This window comes from Triticum aestivum, chromosome 2A (assembly GCF_018294505.1).
Source record: "Triticum aestivum cultivar Chinese Spring chromosome 2A, IWGSC CS RefSeq v2.1, whole genome shotgun sequence".
Classification (NCBI taxonomy): domain Eukaryota; kingdom Viridiplantae; phylum Streptophyta; class Magnoliopsida; order Poales; family Poaceae; genus Triticum; species Triticum aestivum.
In genome coordinates, this window is record NC_057797.1 from 575,028,984 (window position 1) to 575,045,604 (window position 16,621).

The following is a 16,621-nucleotide window of genomic DNA, read 5'->3' on the forward strand; positions in this document are numbered from 1 at the left end:
ATACGTTCGTACTAGTAGTATAATTTGGGTCAGTTGATTTGTGCAAGAAGTTTGACTGAGCGAAGGAAGAAGACGGCAGAGAAGCTACCCCAGTATCTATATTAGGTGGCAAGGTGCCCATGATCTATCTTATGAGTGTTGGGTGTGGAATGCAGTTCGTCCGAAAAAATGGATCGGCCCAGGGTTAAATGGATGGCGGGGTGGGGGAGCGTGGCAGTGGCATGCGGTTTAGGGGAGGGCAGGGCAGCGGCGGCAGGCGGTTAGGCGTGTGGCAGGCTGAGAAGATGAACAGTGCATCAATTTCGGAGGTTGAAGAAGCCCTTCTAGCCATCCATGTTGCATCCAAGGGCTCACAAGAGTCGACTGACCCAAATTGCTCCTTCAGATTGTAGGATCCATGTGGCATTCAAGGTCTCGAAGGTAGATTCCGCGTATGCACCCGGTTTGCGGGCTCGGCGCGGGAGCGACCGGCTTCCGCCGCGACAGCCACCATGCGCTCCTCCTTTGCGCGGGCGGAGACGACAATGACACGCTAGTTCCTCCTCGCCGGTGTGCTGGAGCACGCGCTCGTCCTCCTCTTCGTACGCTGCGTGCATAGACGCGGCTCCACCAGCTGCTCGCGTGCTTGGCAGCGCGGCAGCATCGCAAGGAGGGACTGCAAACGACATGAGCGGGCGAGCCTTCAGCTTAATGGTACAGGGATGGCGGTGACACGGCGGTGATGGGCGAGAAATGGTTGGCCGGATCAGGCGGATGCCGGCATGCGCAACGGCGGCGGCATATTCATGAGTGCGCATATGGGAGCTTAGTTTAGTTTTATATGGTTGGTCAAACTTAAAAGAAAACTGTACTAGTACACGTAAACATTAGACTGAGGTAGCGCTTATATTAGTTACCACAGCCATGATACGGAATCCTGTGCAAGCGCGTGAACCGCGACCGCGCGGTCGATCGAACGGTGCATCACCGCATCGCGCTCGAAGGACACCCATCGAACCTTTTTGTGTGTGTGAAAACAATCCCCGAATATTACTCAACTTTTTTCCTGGAAAAGTTCTTGACGCTACAATATTTCCATATATTTGAATTTAGCTCCAGTTTGTGTTTATTTGGATTTGGACGTTTTAGGTGCACCCTAGTTTTTTTTAATACTGATTTTGTGTGTGTGACTGAGAGAGAACGTGTGTATGTCTCCATATGTGTGTTGTGGCGGAAGGGCAATGTGGAGACGGTGTGCATGTGATAGAGACATAGAGAAGTGTGAATGTCCAAATGATCATGCATGAGTGAGACATAGACAGACGCCGATACGTTCTGTATACATGAGAGAACGGTCTTCTATTTGTACTTGTGTGTGTGTGTGTGAAAGAGAGAGGAGCATCCATAACACAACAACCATCTCTCTCGATTCGTCCGTCCCTCACACGATCGCATGTAACACATGCATCAACACACACATTTGACACCCTCACCCTGCCCTTGCCCACCTCAAGGCCCGCACATCGCTCTCTATCTCGCACACACAATCTCTTCATGAAAACTCTATTTAGCATGTAGCTTTCTGTCACATACACACACATTTCTCTCCATAGGTTTGATTTCTCTCAATACCTGACACACACACACACACACCGCACACACACTCCCCCTCCCCCGAGCACACAATTCATCCCCATCCAAGGCTATATGGCGACCACTCTCGATTGTGCTTCTCTGCACCCCAGCATGCACAACACCTCAACCTTCAAAGAGGGCATCGAGGAGATCGAAGACGGCGACCACACTGCACTAGAGAATGCGGGGCCATCTGGAAGTAGGATGATGTGACGACGGCTGACTGACTCCTCCCCCCTCTCTCCCGCACAAAATTACCAATCCCTCTCTCTCTCCCGCACAAAATTATCAATCCCTCAACCCACGAGATCCTTCCCTTCTCGCCCATGTTTTTCCAGTTCTCTCATCAAACCTGTTGTCTCTTCTCCTTCCACGTCTACAGAATCCGGATGCACACACATCTCACATATATTACATGTCTCCATCTATCTCACAGACCTAACTTCTTCCTCTCTCTCTCTCTCTCGTTAGGTTTGTCTCCTAGTGTCTTGTCCACATAGACACAATCTTTACCGCCCTATCTGCTCCATCTTCGCAAGCTCTCTCTACACGTTTCATTCACACATTGGGATGTGTTTAGAATTTTGCTTTTATAATGGATGATGTAGAGTTATGGTTGGTTTTGTTGCATCCTACAAAGTAATAACTATGAAATGCATTTAGATTCTCATTTGATTGGAATTATGTGAGTTTGAGCATATAGTGAAGTACTATAGATCTCGTATACATCTTGGAATTCAACAATTATTGTAACTATTGAATTGTATAGACCATTACATTCGAAGTCAGTAGCCTAATATATTTATTTCACAATTACAACAAATAATTAATTCACTACAAACTAAGAAAACAAATGTGTACTCCCTTTGTTTTTATTTGAGTCTGTATATTAGCATTGGTCAAAGTCAAGTTTTGTATACTCTCAGAAAGTTTATAACAAAAATTATTAACATATACTCCCTCCATTCGGAATTACTTGTCTCAAAAATGGATGTATCTAGAACTAAAATATGTCTAGATACATCCATTTCTTCGACAAGTAATTCCGAACGGAGGGAGTACAATAACAAATAAATACCATTAGTTTCATTATTGAATGTACTTTCACATCATACATATTTGTTATGGTAAATGTTTATGTTTTTCTATAAACTTGGTCAAACCTACTATGCAGAGTTAATAAAATCGAAGGGAGTACTAGTAGTTACTAGTACTACTCGCTAGTTGCTTAGCCCAATCACCCAACACGCCACACGGGGAGTCTAGTGTCACAAAATTTTGAGGTCGGTGGGAAAATCTCCCGCGACCCTGATTCGAGCAGTGCGAAGTTACCATCATAACCTTCGAAACAGGTCTACGGATTACGCTTGGTAGGGGCCAGTTTTCGTAACTTCAGGTTCACCCTACCCAGCCAACCCCACCCCGGCACCCAGAGTAGTACACCTGAATACTCCCCATTTTCTATCCCCACACCAAAATAGACTTCTCCACGGCACCGCGGCCTTCTTGCTCCTCCCCTTCTCCATCGGCACACTCGTCCACCGCAGCGCATCTGTCTCATCGACGACCTCGTACGCCGCACTGGAGCCGGTCCACCATCGTCATCATACACAGAGCCTCTTCCCCGGCACCATCTTCCACGGTCTTGGATCTACTTCCCGAAAGCCAATGCCAAGTGCAGAAGCACCACTGTTGTGGACAATGAACTGACTCCCGTTGCCGACAATGATGCACAGAGGCCGTCGCGACCATCGTTCTCCTCCTCGATTGGTAATGTGTGTACTGAATCACTTAGCAGTACATGTGTAGTTCCAATTTTGTTCATACCTACCCTTCAAATTTCCTGGTTGCTATTGTTCCCGTAAAATTATTTGGTTATAGCCTCCATTGTCCAACAGAATATCAGCTTGTAATTGTGTGTCGCTCATGTATCGCGTTGTGCTTGGGTAGATTCTTCATCTGCAACCAGTAGTGTGGCAAATGATGGAAAGTTTTTTAGAACTAGCAAGATGCCCATGCGTTGCACGGAACATCAAGAGGCATTTGTATGAGTAGTTTATCTTGTAGGAGAAAATGATGAACGAGGGAAGGCCTTATCTGCAAAGATGGAGAGGGGTTCGGGTATCTCTTTGCAAAATTGTCATGGTTTGCTTTCTGTCCATCAGATATAGATCGGACGGTCTATATTGTAGGATGGCAAGCACACCATCATCACCAACTATGTTTTTTATAAGAAAGTAGAGAGTAGAGAAAAGAAAAGAAAGTAGCAAAAAAAGAATAGAGAGTAGAGTAGTAGAGATAAATATTAAATATAAAATAAATATAACAGTAGAGAAGAGAGGAGAGATAAATATAAAATATAAAATAAATATAACAATAGAGAAGAGAGTAGAGATAGCAGGGACGTCGGGAAAGGATCACACGCGCGGGAAAAAGCGGCCGGGCACGCGCTAGTTTTGGCGCGCGGCGTCTGACGCGCTTTATAAAATCCAATGCCCTCCCACCGCTATGTGCCTTGCCACCGCTCTCTCCCCGCTCTGTGCCTCGCCACCGCTCTCTCCCCGCTCTTTCTCGCCTCGCCGCCGCCGCGCCACCATGTCACCGCGTTGCTGGGAAACTTGGGGATACCGCGGCGTCCACGCGCGCCCCTCTGGCGGCTTCTCCACCGAGATCTGGTTTAGTGGGATGTGCCTCGGCCTGGGCAATTTCGACACCGCCAACGAGGCCGCCCGCGCGTGCGACACGGCAGCGTGGCGCCTCTGGTCGCCGCATAGAACATTGAACTTCGCCAACATGCCGATGCAGGAGCAGGCGCAGGAGCTCGCGCCTCTACCGCGGCTTATCACCGACGAGGATCGTCGCGACAACCGAAGGTGGGAGCACTGTCTCGACATCGCCGAGATGGACAAGGAAGTCATGGCGCTGTGGTGCCAATGCTTCCTACAGGACATCATCAATGACTGCGAGTTCTATGCGCAAAGGAGGACGGAGGGGGAGAAGAGGAGGGCAGAGTGAGCCGCCAATCGCGAGGACAAGTGTACGCGAAAATATGACGCTCAATTCAACATGAGGCTAGGAGCAGTGTCGCCCTGGGAATCCAACAACGATCGGCATCTTCACACCTACATTGAGACATCGGAGGAGGACATCACCGAGAAGGAGTCGGACGACAAGGAGTAGTTGAACTATCTATTTTTTTATCTATCTATGCTATATCTATGCTGAGAACTATCTATGTCTCTACTCTCTAGTCTCTACTCTCTATCTCTACTTCTCGATCTCAGCACTGTAAACGTTTTTTTAAAGCGCCGCACATTGCGGTTTTGTTGGAGATGCTCTAACATGGCAGACGAGTGCTTTAATGTTGCCCACAAGATGCGTGAGTATTACTAGTATATTTTTCTTGCCATGTTGAGATTTTAAAACCACGAGTGCGAACATGCAAAGGAGTAATGAAGACCAAACGCGGGATATTGGGGACATCTTCAAGGAGCGTGGCAAGTTAAAGAGGAGCTGCACCGAACCTGTAAAACGAGCTTTGGTAAGTAACACCCTTTCAATTACTTTCGTTTAGCCTCGTGTTCTTTGATGTGTATATGTTGTAGTTTCCTGTTTCTCTTAGCCTCGTGTTCTTCATTGTGTAATAAGAAGAGTCTTAATCGTCCTAGTGCTTTCATTTTTAGCTTGATGTAGGAAGTGAGTGTTCTCACCTTGTAGTCTGTTTTTATATTATTTTTTCCTTTTGAATTCACTTCTCCGAGTCCTGTTTATCTGGCTTATACTAAATGGACATGGGTTGCTCTGAGTATTGATCTAAAAAGAAGTTACTTCATGTCAGGTTGCAGTTCCTGCGAGGAGGGAAGTATGGTCAACCTCGAGATCATGTTTACAAAATGAGGCTGGATTACACACAAGGTGTCAGTTCCCTGATGATGCTGGATTAGACACAAGGTGCAAATTCCCAGATGATGTTGGATTACACACAAGCAGGTGGAGTCATCAAATGTTCGTGTCCTCGTGGCTCTAGTAAAGGCTGAAAGAAAGCATGCAGCAGCCCTTGAGAATGTAGCTGAGTTCCTGAAGAAGCGAAAAGAGCAATCAGATGCTCTCTTCACCCAAGCCAAAGAAGAGATGGAAGAAGCCAGAAAGAAGCTAGCAGAGGCAGAGCAGGCTAGGCGTCTCCTGCTATCTAAAACCGTTGTTAATACAAATTTTCCTTCATAATAGCTAGGTTCAAATGTTTATCCAGTCAGCATGCCTGTTGTGATGTCCTTGCATCTACTGATGTGGCACAAAATAAAATATATTTTTCGGGTCATGTAATAATAGCAATTACTTTCTATACAATAACAGACGAAGCATTGGACATGGTATAGTTCACGCGTAAGCCCAACATTCCAAGTTCAACTTCCACATCAAACTCATGTTCACAGATATCTACACATTCATAGATAATGTCCACAACCATGATTCACTTCAAAGCCAAAAAAATGTGTGGAGAGTTATAAATAAAGAATAACCTCTAGTTCCTACTACCAGTGCGAGCACAACAAGTCAAGACCATGCGTAATTAATTATATTTTGGTCATTTTTGACTAATCGTGAATAACTTCTGGAACCAGGTATTATTTCTAATGTCGGCCGCGGCTGGGGACCATGATGTTTTGAGCCAAACCGGGCAACACACCGGGTGTCTATGCCGGCGACGGGGTGGTCGTAGCAATCGTGGGTTCAGAGCAGCGGTGGCTCCCGTGGTCTACTATTCCTTAGTGTCGGCGATGGCCGCAAACGTGTTGTCCACCTCCGCCAGCATTCCGCGGTTCCGCCAACATTTGCGTCGGATGGCGCGGCCAACCACGATGCACTGGATGCCATGGTCCCCCGTGTGCCCTCGTGCAGCAACTGGCCACTCCTCTGCGAGCACGCTTGGAGCGTCGAGTTGATGCACCAGGGGCCAGCTTGGAGCGGTGGCTTGCTCCTCCGCTTGCCCACCTGCAGCCTCGCCGATCGTACTAGCAGCCTGGGGCAGGGGGAGGTGGGGCAGCGAGTTGCCTGGCTTGTCGGGGCACCCAGCCGGCTTTTATGTCGGAGAACTCGTCTTCCTGCTCACCGGATGCTATGGAGAGTGTGGAGAAAATGGTGCAAGGAGGATATGGGGAGCAGCGTTGTGGTGCGGTTCTTGACAGGCGTTTGGGCTCGTTTAAATAGGGAGCGGACGGGAAGAGCCAGCCGATGTTGTGTTCTAAAATGCCAACTGGCTCACGGAAGGACGTGTTGTCGGCACACGCGCGGATTCAATGGAGGCAGGCAGGGCAGTCTGAAGCCGGTGCATGTGGCGAGGAGGCGTGTTCACCATGGCCTGCAGCGAGTGGGGCCCTCTTGGTCGGCCGCTGATTCAATGCCCGCGCTATGAGAGGTTGCGTCCGTATCAGAGAAATCACTCCCTCCAGTCCTTTTTTGTTTGGGTATAACAAAATCTTGTTTTCCATTCACATTTTACAAGTAAAATTTGTGGACAAACTTTGACCCAAAATACGATGGGGACTAGTAAACTAGGACGGAGGTAGCAGTTTTTTATCAAAGAAGGGTTTCCCCCTTCTGATTTTCATTACTGAAAACCAACATCTAAACCATAGTATTTGCCTTAGAACTACCAGGTTCAACATCTCACAACATAAACCCATACAACCATACGCCAAGGAGGTAGTAGTTATGAATTCCATTTTCGCTCCATACCATTCATTCTAAAAACTACTTAAGTACTTATAACGCGCCCTTGAAAATCGGAACTCTCACCGCGCTAAAAAATGATATTTTAAACGTGGCTACTCGATCTGTGGCAACTGGCGAGCCACCACCTCCAGGTCGTTCACCTGTGGTCCCGACCATCAACTCCTATGGATCAAATTATCACGCGAGCTGACTATTCCTACAAAGGTGCGCTCCACCACGTACCCGATACCCGCGCATGCAGCAATCGTGCACCTAGGGTTTTAGGGGTTATTTGTTAACAGTGCCTTTACGTAACTCTTATGCGTGCAAGACAGCGAGAGACCGACTGCATGCGTGCGCCTCTTCTCTTCGTATATGTACTCCACCATTTTTCCAGTGTCCAAAAAATTATACAGTAGTAATAACTACTAGCAATGTGCCAATGTGTTGCAACATGATCAAAGTAGATTAATACATATTCACCGATTTGATAGAAAAAAGAGTCTAGTTTTGAAATACATGTATCACTAAAAATATCTTATGTTTCACTCAAAATATATTCCTTTGGCGGTTTTGATGAGATAAGGGAGGAATGTTGTTGGTTTCAAGATTCGAGAAGTGGTATATCTCTAATTTCTATTCTTACTAGCAAGATGCCCATGCGTTGCACGGAACATCAAGATCTTTTGGGAGAAAAGGATGAATGAGGGAAGGCCTTATCTGCAAATGTAGATAGGAGTGCGGGTAAATTGCCATAGTTTCCTTCCTATCCGTTAGATATAGATCGGACGGCCTATATTGCAGGATGTCAGGCACACCATCATCACCGACTATGCTTTTTATAAGAGTAATATATAATATAATATATATATATATATCTACACTCTTATAAAAACAGAGTTGGTGATGATGGTGTGCCTGCCATCCTGCAATATAGGCCATCTGATTTATATCTGACGGATAGGAAGGAAACTATGGCAATTTTGCAAAAATGTACCCACACACCTCTCCAAATTTGCAAATAAGGCCTTCCCTCGTTCATCCTTTTCTCTCACAAGATAAACTAGTCATACAAATGCATCTTGATGTTACGTGCAACGCGCGGGCATCTTGCTAGTTAGAGATAAAAACAGAGTTGGTGATGATGGTGTGCATGCCATCCCGCAATAGAGGCCGTCCGATTTATATCTGACGGATAGGAAGGAAACTATGGCAATTTTGCAAAAAGTTACCCAGACCCCTCTCCACATTTGCAAATAAGGCCTTCCCTCGTTCATCCTTTTCTCCCACAAGATAAACTACTCATACAAATGCATCTTGATGTTCCGTGCAACGCATGGGCATCTTGCTAGTTGTTGCAAAAAGCCCATGTGTGTGTGTGTTGTGTCTGTGAGAGAGAGGGAGAGAGAAGGAGGACGGAGTGCATATGTGACAAAGACACAAAGAGTGTGTGTGTGAGAGGTATCAGCTTAAAATGAGGTGATAGTGTGTGTGTGCACGATCGAGAGGGCGTGTCTCAAGAAGGGACGAAAAATCTACATAGATACCCAGGAGCGTGAGAGAGACATGTATGCGATAGTGGAAGCATGAGTGTGCGGGTGTATAAAACTATCTGGAGGCTAGTCGATCAATGATGTGAGAGAAATACGAGTCAGGGGTGCGAAAGCGAGAGTTATGTGTGTGTGAGAGAGACGATAGTCGGGAAGGGGAGTGGAAGCGGGAGATGTGTGTGTGTGTGTGAGAGAGAGAGAGAGAGCTGCGGGGGGTTGTCTGATCGTTAAACAAATGAATAATGTCAGTTTATAACTGGGATGGAGACGGAAAGGAGACCGCAACAAATGTTGTGTCTACAGGAGAGAGTAATTTTAGTGGTATGAGTCATATCTAGAGACATACAGGGTGTGTGAGAGAACCACATAGAGAGAAAGACAAAGTGAAAGACGAGTTAGACTGTGTGTGTGGTGGTGAAAAAGAAAGCTTAGGTACCTAGTGATACCATAGAATGGTAGAGATGTGAGAGATAATGAAAACCATGTAATGTATAATGATAGGGAGAGTGTGACACTTCTCAAGGGAGACCTCGAGAGACCATGTTTGCAAAGATAGGAGAAACATGAAGTGAGCGTGCGGGTGAGCTGGAGAAAAGAGAATGATAGCTACATGAAGGAGCATGCCAGAGAGATGGGCGTGAAAGGAGTCAACATAAAAGGGATTCAAATATTTGAATTCGAGATGATGATACATGTAATTCATACTCGAAACAAAATTGATCTATCAAACATGCATACTCATATGAATTCACGCGCAACTATGTTATTTAATATGTAGATATTACTGATCCATACATTTTAGAGAACATAATTTGGTTTAATTTTTTTTGAATTCAACCTTATGATTTTGAGATCATTGTATTTGTAAATCATATTATATACATATAAAGGAGCATAATTCTTTGTTGTGCTTTTTAAAGCATATATAAAAAATGATGTATATAGAATTTTATTCGAATCGCAAATGGATCCTGGCCGAACAAAAATAGAATACAAACTGGATTCGAATTGAGTTGGCACGGTAAACGTGCAATCTTGCTCTGCAAAAATATGAACGAAGTGGGGAAAGTCGCAGTAACCGCCCGAAACCAAAATCTGCGAGATGGAAATTACTGCCTATCCCTGACACGCAAAGCCTATCGGCTCGATTTCTATAGGTTTTGAAAGTGCAACTATCCCTAGGTGGTTTTGGTAATTCCTAACAACATATAGCTCATGGAGCTAATGCTATTTCAAGATTAATATCTCAGGAAAGCTCAATGATTGGCATGGAATGGATGAGAAAAGTGGACCCCTCAAAATGCTAAGGACAAAAGGATTGGCTCAAGCTCAAAGCTCAAGACTCTACATTTTTTATTTTAGTGATCCAAGATCACATTGAGTCTATAGGAAAAGCCAATACTATCAAGGAGGGATGAGGTGTTGCATAATGAGGCTCTTGCTCAAAATGCTTAGTAATATGCTCCAAAACCCTCAACTACTTTCTCACATCCACATATGACCTAAACCAAAAGTCAAACTCGGCCCCACCGATTCTTTCTATCCGGCGTCACCGAGTTCAGTTGTCATAGCCACTGCCACAAACCCTAGGCAAATCGGTCTCACCGATAGGGATCTCGGTCTCACCGAGATGGGATTGTAATCTCTCTGTTTCCCTACGTAACATTTCGGTCTTACCGAGATGAGCGAGCGGTCCCACCAAGATTGCAATGTAAACTCTCTGTTTTCCCTTTGTAACGTTTTGGTCTCATCGAAATGAGCGATTGGTCCCACCGAGTTTACCTGACCAACTCTCTGGTTAGCTTATTACCAAAATCGGTCTCATCGAGTTTGTGTAATCGGTCTCACCGAGATTACGTTATGCCCTAACCCTAATCATATCAGTCCTATCGAGTTGTATGTCGGTCCCTGTCGGTGTCAAAACCGGCGGATCTCGGGTAGGGGGTCCCGAACTTTGCGTCTAGGCCGGATGGTAACAGGAGGCAGGGGACATGATGTTTTACCCAGGTTCGGGCCCTCTTGATGGAGGTAAAATCCTACGTCCTGCTTGATTGATATTGATGATATGGGTAGTACAAGAGTAGATCTACCACGAGATCAGAGAGGCTAAACCCTAGAAGCTAGCCTATGGTATGATTGTATATTGTGATTGTTGTCCTATGGACTAAAACCCTTCAGTTTATATAGACACCGCGGAGGGTTAGGGTTACACAAGGTCAGTTACAAAGGAGGAGATATCCATATTCGTATTGCCTAGCTTGCCTTCCATGCCAAGTAGAGTCCCATCCGGACACGAGACGAAATCTTCAATCTTGTATCTTCATAGTCTAACAGTCCGGCCAATGGACATAGTCCGGCAGTCCGGAGACCCCCTAATCCAGGACTCCCTCAGTAGCCCCCGAACCAGGCTTCAATGACGATGAGTCTGGCGCGCAGTATTGTCTTCGGCATTGCAAGGCGGGTTCCTCTCCAAATTCTGTGTACCTGTCGAAATAGTGTCCGGTCTCTTGTGAATGTTGCACTCCTTGGCTTCCACGCCAAATAATGGCCACTTTCCATGTGTCGAGCGAATGTGAAGAGCCAGGGTGTTTTCACATTTACCCCCCTAGCTGTGTGAATGAGCCGCCTATTAAAAAGACGAGGATTCAGATCCAAATCACACCATCCTCCCTTGGCGAGCCTTCATCGGAGCGCACCTGACAAAGATCCATTCCATCATGGCCGGTCGACGCAGCTCCTCCTCTCGCTCCCCTAGCTCCAATCCTGGAGATTGGGAGAGATATTCTGTCCTGCACAGCAAATTAGTGATGCTTCAGACCAAGGGATTTCTTCCCCCAGCGTACATGGTCCCGGTTCGAGCCGGGCTCGCCACCTATAATGGCGGAGAGCAAGCGGAGAGCCTTCCCAATCCCTCCAAGGGAGAGCGGGTATGCCTTGTCCCTTATTTGGTAAGAGGGCTCGGATTCCCAATTCATCTGTTTCTTCGGGGGCTCCTGGAGTTCTACGGCCTCTAGTTGCACAACCTTACGCCTGCCTCCATGCTGCATATCGCGGGATTCGTAGCCCTTTGCGAGTTGTTCTTGGGATGTGAGGCTCATTTCGCTCTATGGAAGAAGATGTTCTGCCTTGTGCCCCGCTCTCAAAAGGGGTCAATATATCAAGTGGGCGGAGCCGAAGTGTGGCGTATTGCCGGGACCGGATACCTGTCCGGAACCCCAAAGAAGATGTCCGAAGACTGGCCTTCGGAATGGTTTTATATAGAAGACGTCCCCCTCCCGGATCCTATTCGGATCGGTCTTCCTGAGTTCGACAACGCCCCTTTGAAGAAGCGCCGGAGCTGGCATCCACGAAGCTCCCTGGAGGAAGACGACATGGAAGTTCTTTACCTGATGAGCCGGATAAGTTTTTTAGCTCGATCCGGATTAACCATGATCGAGGTCATGGCCATATGTATCATGCGGGGTGTGCAGCCGCTTCAGTATAGAGGCCACCCCATGTGGGATTTCAACGGGGAGGATGACGCCACCCGCTACGGCCGTAAAGGGCCGGGATTGGTTGCTGATCTAATAAAGATCTTATCCACTTTGTACAAGGGAGAAGAGGAGGAATTCCTTCGTGTCAACCCGTAGTGTGGATTTTCTATGTACAATCCTCTGAGCTGGGTAAGCGGAGACTTTTTCTCGCCCATCCGTTTCATATTTCCACAGTTAAGCACTCAGTCTAGCGATTTCTACGCAGGAACTGCGCCAGGCTGTAAGGGAGATAAACAACCCCCCTCCACAACCCGAGCACCCTGGACGGTCCCTCGACCCGACCTCCCAAGAGGATCCAGACATATTTGTGGAGCTGATCGATGGGGTGTTTTACCAATCGAGCAATGATAATGCTTTGGTGGCCATTACGGCCGATTACCCTGGGCTAGTTCCAGCCTCACAGGTGACTGAGAGCGAAGTCCCAGCACTTCGAAAAGGGATCCGTCCTTGCGTGTTTTTGATCGTCGTATAACAGCCGTGTTTTGCAGGGGAGGTCCTCGAGGCAGAAGGCCGAGCCTGCGGCGACTGGCCAACAAGGGGCCGCGAGGCCAGGCAGGCTGAAAAGACCCGCAGTTCGGATTGAGACACCGGTGCAGCGGTACGGCGCATCGTCTTTATTGCAAGATGTTATTCTCAGAGGCATATTAACGCCCATGCCTTCTTTTCAGGAAAAAGAGCGCTCACCGGACTATACCCGGAGAGGCTACCAATCGCGCCTCCACAAGCCAGGCTCCAAGGCCGGATTCGAAGGCGGGAACGAATATGAGGCGTGCGCCGGGTGCTCCTCCGACAGAGGATGCGGATAAACTGTCCGTCACCCATTCCGAGGTGGAAAGTGCCATGAACCACAGGCGTCGCCGGACTGTTCTTCGTGACGCTTGTTTCTCCCAAGAGGCATTGGATGCCTTCAACTCGGGAGACACGCACCTCCGTGCCGCTCAAAATGGTCTAGCCAGAGCCACGGAGCAGTATGTAAAAGACATACGGGTGAGAAAATTTGGTGATTATATATATCAGTAGCCCCTGAGACTTGAAACGGTTAGGATAACTGATTTAAGGATCATTTGTTATGCAGGTTCTTACAGAAAAGAATACTCAACTGTCCCAGGAGCTGGAAGAGTGCAAAGCCCAACTTCAGGCCGCACTGGCTGCAGCAGGGGAGCCCAAAGAGACCCCCTCTCGTAACATATCCTTCAAATGATAAGTATCATATAGAATGCGGCGTGTATGTCGATCTGACGATAAAATTGCAGATGACACTGGAGTAAATCCGGATAAGCAACAGCTCCAACGCCAGCTGAAGGCCGGTGAGAACATGCTTACGAGGATGAGGCAGGAGAAAAATGATCTCCAAGATGCCAACACCAAGCTGGGCATGGAACTACAACATGTCCGTGCCCAACTGTCGGACTCTGTTAAGGAAAATCGGCGGCTTCGACGTGGCATATTTAGTAAGTGCTTGAACGAACTTTGAAAAAGAGTTCGGCGAGGAAGCTGGCTGACAGAGTTATGTCTGTAGGTATGCTAACAGGTCGTCCTGCCGAGGAAATGCCCAGTTCAACGGGTGACCTTCTTCCCGAGCTCTCACAGCTGCACGAACGAGTTCGGCAGGTGATGCAAGGCATCGCCCAGGCCTTGTGGACATCCGTCTCCATACCCGAAGGCCTTGGAGAGCTTGCAGAAAAGCTAAAGGGAGCGCGGCGGCGCTTCCAATTATGGAAGATATTAGTCTGCCGTCAGCGCGCCAGGGAAGCCTGGGCAATGGTGAAGACATGGTACACGAAGGCTGACCCGAATCACATGGCCGAAGTCAGACCTGTGGGGCCCGATGGGAAGGAGATCCCTATGAGCTTAGTGTACGGTCAAGTAGAATCGGCCGCAAAGTATTCCCAACAGGACTATAGACTAGACAGCCTTTTGGATGGTATTGAAGAGGAATTCAACCAGTCAAATTGACTATGTAATTTTAAAGTGACATGTATAATGCCTTCTAGCCGGATTGTAGATCGTTTGTCGTGGCGGACCTTTTCGCTTCGACCTCGGGACCTGACGGTCCGGAGTGTATCCGAATTCCCTCTCGGTTATGTAAGAACCGGGGCATGCGTGGAGACTAGGCGTAGGGGTCATTAGTGCTTTATCAGACAAGTGCCCAACTAGTTATGTTATATTACATGGGTAGTAAGAAATATCTTCCAGGGAGAATAGTTCCGTTAAGGGTTCCTTTCCCTGGGTAAGCATGCCCTAAAGTGCATGTCCGGACTGCGACAAGAAGCGCAGAAAAAGCATCTGGGGGGCAGATATGGATAATAAATAAAAGTCATATTTTGTTCACCGACCGAATATTCCCTTAAGAACGCTAGCTTTCGGCTTCACCCAGTCTGAGGTACACGTCCGGCTGACCCGGCGGTAACAATCGCAGAGGTGCTCCCCTTATGCCCTAGCCGAATTAACGGGAACGTAGGGCATAAATACAAGAGCCAGGCAACCTAGCTTGGCCAAAACTTAAGTCATATCGATGCATATAATGGTGAAAAAAGGTACATGCGGAAGTATAACACATGTGTTGGGCGTGAGGCCCAGGTAAATAATTTAAGCTTCTGTGAAAGAAGCCCCCAGGTATGAAGAGTGCGGCTAGCGCATCTGTAATGTATGAGTCAGGCACAAGGTGACCCTTGAAGGCCTAGAGAAATAAAAGAAAGAAGGGAAACAAGACAGATGATGCATATGCAGAAAATGGACAAAGGGAGGGGACTAACATAGAGTCGGTGCTAGGCGTAGAATCTTCGAAGCCTGGCTGCGTTCCATGGGTTCGGCTCGAGTCGACTAGTCGATGCATCCCGCAGTCGGTACGCTCCACCGGTCAGAACTAGGTCGAAAATGAAGGGACCTTCCCATTTGGGCTCGAGCTTGTTCTTTTTCTTATCCGGCAGTCGTAGAACTAGTTCGCCAACGTTATAAGTTTTGGCCCGTACTTCTCTGCTTTGGTATCTGCGAGCCTGTTGCTGGTAAAATGCGGAACGGGCTTTGGCTACGTCGCGCTCTTCCTCCAAGGTGTCCAGACTGTCCTGCCGATCGAGCTCGGCTTCTCTTTCTTCGTACATGCGCACTCGAGGTGAGTCATGAATTATGTCACAGGGCAGGACTGCCTCTGCGCCGTACACCATAAAAAACGGTGTATATCCGGTACTACGATTCGGCGTGGTCCGCAGCCCCAGAGTACGGAGTCGAGCTCCTCTACCCAGTGCGTGTCAGACTCCGTTAAGGAGCGCACTAATCTGGGTTTAATGCCGCTCATTATAAGACCATTTGCCCGTTCGACTTGACCGTTGGTTTGTGGGTGATAGACTGAAGCATAATCAAGCTTGATGCCCATTTTGCTGCACCAGAGTTTTACCTCGTCGGCTGTGAAGTTCGTGCCATTATCAGTGATGATGTTGTGGGGGACGCCGTAACGGTGTACAACCCCGGATATGAAATCTATCACCGGTCCGGATTCGGCTGTTTTAACCAATTTAGCCTCTATCCATTTGGTGAATTTATCCACCATGACCAATAAGTATTTTTTCTTGTGGGTTCCCCCTTTAAGGGGTCCAACCATGTCAAGCCCCCAGACCACGAAGGGCCATGTAATGGGGATTGTTTGGAGGGCGGTGGGTGGCATGTGGCTTTGATTTGCAAAGAGCTCGCAACCGGCGCAACATTGGACCAAGTCCTATGCATCTGCCCGGACCGTTGGCCAATAGAATCCTGTACGAAAGGCCTTGCTTACAAGAGCTCGGGCTGCGGCGTGATGACCGCCGAGTCCGGCGTGAATTTTTGCCAAAAGGTTCCGCCCTTCCTCTTCGGAGATGCACCTTTGAAGGACTCCGGTAGCGCTTTTTGTGTACAATTCTCCCTCATGGACCCTGTAGGCCTTGGATCACCACACTCTGCAGCGTGCCTCATTTTGGTCCTCCGGAAGTTCCTGTCTAGTTAGGTAGGCCAGGAATGGTTCTGTCCACGGGGCAATAATGGCCATTATTTCATGGGCTGAATGTGTTATTTCGGTGGTGGAGCCTCCGCTTGTGTCAGAGAGTTCGATATCGGGTATTTTGGCCGGGTCCGGACTGTTGTTACCGATGTCCCCTTCCCATGCTACGGATGGCTTGAAGAGCCTTTTCAGAAATATGTTGGGAGGGACCGCGTCGCGTTTTGCGCCGATGCGGGCGAGGA